This window comes from Arachis ipaensis, chromosome B03, assembly GCF_000816755.2.
Source record: "Arachis ipaensis cultivar K30076 chromosome B03, Araip1.1, whole genome shotgun sequence".
NCBI lineage: Eukaryota > Viridiplantae > Streptophyta > Magnoliopsida > Fabales > Fabaceae > Arachis > Arachis ipaensis.
Window position 1 is genome coordinate 16,372,399 of NC_029787.2, and position 3,882 is coordinate 16,376,280.

At 35.2% G+C, this 3,882-nt stretch overlaps 1 long non-coding RNA gene across 2 annotated transcripts; it reads right to left on the minus strand.

The window, feature by feature from the left end:
* Nucleotides 1,435–2,662, minus strand: LOC107634288. Of its 2 annotated transcripts, none has more exons than XR_002358925.1 (2): nt 2,420–2,662; nt 1,435–1,632 (listed from the first exon to the last, which is right to left on the minus strand). It is a non-coding gene; the product is annotated as an uncharacterized LOC107634288 (long non-coding RNA). The 2 variants fall into 2 exon arrangements; XR_002358926.1 differs by lacking the exon at nt 1,435–1,632 and adding an exon at nt 1,832–1,938.

The following is a 3,882-nucleotide window of genomic DNA, read 5'->3' on the forward strand; positions in this document are numbered from 1 at the left end:
TTTAAGAAGTTATAATTTATATATATATTTTTAAAATTTTTAAAAATATATTTTTTACATAATAAATAAATAAATAAATATTTTTATATTTTATTATACGTACTCAAACATAATTGATAAATAAAAAAAAATTATATAAAATATTTAAATATAAAATTATTTTTATTTTTACAAAAAAAAATTATATTATTTATTATTTATAAAAATGATTTTTTTTTAATAATAACATCCAAACAAATTCTAAATCTTTTAATTATCCTCATGAAGCTTCGTTTGCCTTTAATGTCCATTAGCTTATGCTTACTCGTAAAATCTTTACGATATTACTTAATTATGAATTTGGGTGTTACAAGCTTAATATTTAAGAAAGTTAAAAATTGGAACGTAGTAAGAATTAGGATAATTTACGTAGATAAATTAAATAAAAAAAAAAGATTGCAAAATATCTTAAATTAAATTTAGTTGGATGATTCTAGTTTGTTGCTTGCTTAAGAAATGGTCAAATGTTTTTGTGTTTTGGAAGGAAGGATTGTAGGTGTGAAATTGATTTCCTCTCTTTTCTTTTCTCTTGGGTTCGGCTACATTCTTCTCTCTTTCTCCCAAATTCATTTTCTTTATCTTACTTGGTAACTAAGTGTTTAGTGAAGGGTGAAAGTAAAATTAATTAGTGAAAAGGGGGTATACACATTGGAAAACGTGGAGAGATAAGATTGAATTTAATTCTTGATTCACGAATCCCCACGCTTCGTACAACTGAACCAGTAAGTGCATTGGGTCATCCAAGTAATACTTGAGTGAGTTAGGGTCGATCCCATGAGGATTGTGGTTTGATGCAAGCTATGGTTATCTTGCATATCTTAGTCAGGTGAGTAGCAGATTTGTTGGATTTGGTTAAATGCATTAAAGGAATGAAAAATGGAATTACTAGGTTTGATTATAATCAGGGATAAGAAGATGGTTAAGGCTTGGAGATGCTTTGTCCTTCTGGATTAACTCTGGTATTACTATCTTTTTCAAGTGTAAATGATTTCTTCTATGGATGGCTGTATGTGATTGACGATAGTTTGAGCAGCCACCAATACTCCTCCAGATCTGAACCCCAGGGTTAGTGCAGATCCAGTCTGATTGAAGGTGAAGCTCCTGCAGTCAAGGTTCAGAAAACCGGACCGGTCATTAAACCGTTTTAGTCACTGGTTTACTGATTTATTGGTCTAACCGATTCAACCGAAAAAACCGTTTTAGAATAGAATAATAAATAAATTATAAATACACATCCTAAAATATAATTATAGTATGATATAAATCTTAAAATATCTTCGAAATTTAAAACATTACATAAAACATTGTTATTAGCAGATACTTCTTGATTAATATTATCTTCCATAACTGAAATTAATAAAACATATATGAAATTAAAAAGTAAAAACAGTCAAGTCAGAAATTGAACAATTCACAGAAAGTCAGAAATTGATATTTACAAAAGGAAGCAATACAAGATAGCATATTAGAGTATAATATTGATATTTACATCAACAAAGTAGCTGATACTGCAAATGATGTTACAATCTTTTAAATGAAACTCCATTTTTTTTCCACAACTCCAGGTATGAAACAAATCCTTCAGACATCAATCTGTATTTAAGACGATATGCATTGTATAAACATTAAACAATACTTGCCGAAATGCAACCAAAGTTCATAATGAAAGAATCATTTAATCTTAACTGGGAAAAGAGAAGGGGGGGGGCACAAAAGATATGGAGCAACAAAGAAAAAAGAGCAACAGAAAACAGAATGTCTTTAGTTACATACCAAACCGTGTTTGTATAAAATTGACAAATAGAGAGCAACAGAAAACAGAATGTCTTCAGTTACAGAGCAAGTTCACAGTTCAAATTGACCAACAAAATAGAAATTGTGCAACAAACAGGAATTGAGCTGCAAAATAGAAGATCAGCCACAGCCAGTTAATTTTCATATTATTAATTTTTTATGCTAACCAACAAACAGGAATTGAGCAGAGGAACAAAGAAGGAAGAAGATGAGCACTGAGTAGAGGAAGTTTACAGAGCTAAGTTCACAGAAATTAAACAGTTCACAGATGAAGTTCCAGAAATTGAACGGTTCACAGAGCCAATTTCACAGAGCAAGTTCACACTTCACACAGTTCACAGTTCAGATTTTTTATTTCTTATGCTCAACAGCAAACAGAAATTGAGCCGAGGAAACAAATTGACCAAACACAAATTGACCAACAAAATAAAACATAATTCTAAGTTCAGTTCACAGAAAATTAAACATAATTCTAAGTTCAGTTCACAGAGGAAGTTCAATTTCATGCATGTTTCTACCGGGGTCGATGGAAGAACATGAGCAGAGGCGAAGAACAAAGAAGATGAGCAGAGGACGAGTCACTCACCTGGGATCGATGGAGGGCTACCGGTGTTGACTGTTGAGGACCGCCGACCGCGCGATGAGAGGGCTACTGCGTGCTGCTGTTGAGAAGATGAAGCCGATGGAGATGGAGGGCTACTGGGCAGGAACCAGGCGAAGATGGAGATTGGAGGGTTACTGGGGTTGACGATGGCGACACCAGGGGAAAAAACGGCGACAGGGGGCTATTGTTCTTCCTTCTTTGCGGCTAGGGTTCTCCATGAATGAATGGGGTCGGGGAAAGAAAGGGGAGTAGGGTGCTCCTCGAGCGGGTCGGGTCGGTTTCTTTTTTTTTTAAATCATAAAACGGCATCGTTTAGCGTAACCGGCCGGTCACCGGTCCGGTCCAACCGGCCGGTTTTTGACCGGTTCGCCGGTTCTTAAGCGATTTTTCGCTGCACGGTTTTCAGGAGAGGATCGGACCGTTTGTAGTGCCGGTTCGCAGTTAAACCGGTCGAACCGGCCGGTCCGGTCCAGTTTTCAGAACCTTGATCGAATAAGCTTGATTCATTTAATATTAATATAGATTATTGACATTTTTTATTTTTAAGTTAATCGTTATTAATTTTAAAACATAAATGTTAATAATAAAACAGCTCATTTAGATTTAAAAAAAATGAATAGAAATTTAAATTTTGTGTTTTAGTTTAAATTTCATTAAATTTACATTTTGACAAATTTATTAATTTAAAACGAAACAATAAACAATTTATAAAAATTTATTAAAAAATATCCTGACTCATTAACATCTGAAAAATCATTAATAGGATTTTTTATGTTGAAAAAGTTAATATAAAGTATTGCCTTCCAAAGTGGTATATCGACGATAAAGCTCAATTAATAGAACGCTGCATTTTGGTCATACGCAATGCATTACCATCGAATTCATCCGCCGGTAAACCTGATCTAAATTCAAAATGCATGGCCCTCTTTCCTAACTTTCGAGAACACTCTTCTCTCTCCCTCATTCTCTTATCTCTTCTCTCTCCCTTGCAACTACCTCTGGCACCCCAGTCCGATCTCCTCTAGCGCTATCCACCTTCATTCTCCTCCAAAATCTACGTCAAATTGCCTGTATTGTGTTTCGTTGCCTCAAACGAAATTGCTTCTTCTGTCTCCACCACCATTGGAAGAGTTGTCACTACTCCTTTTGTCGTCGGAGTTGTGTCTCTCCTTTGTTATTCAGGTAGGTTGCTCTTCTCCCTCTCCTTATTCCATCTTATTTTTATTTTTTTAATAAAAGATCCGAATCCCTTTTTGCCCTCTCCGACGGTGCACTACCTCCTTCCTCTCCCAAAGTTTGAAGTTGCGAGTTTCTCTGTTCACCACTCTGCAAGTTCTGCCGTCACCTTGTCGCCATCTTCTGCTTTTCATCATCGTCGCTTTCAAACCTGCTCGCCTCCAGCTCCATTCCTTCCGGCATTCAGGTATAGTACGCGACTCTGTTAC